Source organism: Frankliniella occidentalis, unplaced genomic scaffold (assembly GCF_000697945.3).
Source record: "Frankliniella occidentalis isolate FOCC.00 unplaced genomic scaffold, Focc_3.1 Scaffold129, whole genome shotgun sequence".
Classification (NCBI taxonomy): Eukaryota; Metazoa; Arthropoda; class Insecta; order Thysanoptera; family Thripidae; genus Frankliniella; species Frankliniella occidentalis.
The window spans coordinates 633,316-634,203 of NW_026267256.1; the positions used below are offsets into that span (position 1 = coordinate 633,316).

At 58.9% G+C, this 888-nt stretch overlaps 1 protein-coding gene across 1 annotated transcript in view; it reads right to left on the reverse strand.

Annotated features, from left to right (window-relative positions):
- Window positions 1-888, reverse strand: part of LOC127750066 (nascent polypeptide-associated complex subunit alpha, muscle-specific form-like) — a 3,511-nt gene that overhangs the window by 569 nt on the left and 2,054 nt on the right. The gene's annotated exons all lie outside the window — the stretch shown is intronic.

An 888-nucleotide genomic window follows, 5' to 3' on the forward strand; every position in this document is an offset into this window, starting at 1 on the left:
GGGGGGGGGGAAGTCAATAAAGGATGGCAGCCAAGAATGCCCCGCCTCTTCTTCTGCCGCCCTCAATCTGCGCCGCACAGGCGGACGGACGAGACGGACGCGGCGGCGTACGCAGAGTGAGGGTGGAGAGCGTCGAGTGAGATAAAGCAACTGGAATGTAAGAAAGTGAAAAGCGGAGGAGATGTTTATGTTTTTGAACAGAGCAAGGAAGAGAGTTATTCGCGGATTTCAAGGATATTTTCGAGCTTGCGAAAATGAAACTAGTTAAAACGTCACACCTACGTTCTACATATACAAAAATTCTGTTTGTGGGCACGAATAAAGAAGTTCAGACAGGAAACAAAAAGATGCGTGCGTGGGAAGATAATAACGCCTGGTGGGTAGGCAGTGCCTCGTTGCAGAGTGCAGCGGTACTCGGCGGGTGGGCTACCCTACGGTCAGCAGGGGTCCGGGAGACGGTTTCTCTCTGTTTCTCACCGACCGAAGCGCTCTCTGGGTAGGGGGGGGGGGGGATTCTCACGGATCTTAGGCGGGCAGCTGCTACTACGCCGCTGGACCGAGCGGTGGTCCTCTTTGGCACACGTAAAGTAAAAGGGTCGCCGTTACCGCAGCCAAGTTGGGCGTCCTTCACCTGCCCGTCCGTGCAGTCGCCGGGGTGACGGAGGGGTCACGCCCTTCTTCTCCTCCTGCCGCCGCCGGCCCGGCCCCCGCACCGCTCTGCTGCTGAGCCCATACTTTGCAACTTTTGAGGGATACCTCCGGCATGCCGCGCGCCGCCGCGCGCCCCCAAACTTTTCTGCCTGCAGTGGAGGACGGCTGACGAAAACAAATTGAGGCTGGAATGGAACCCCGGCGCGGCCCGGGCAGCGGGTGGTTGGGGGGGAGGGG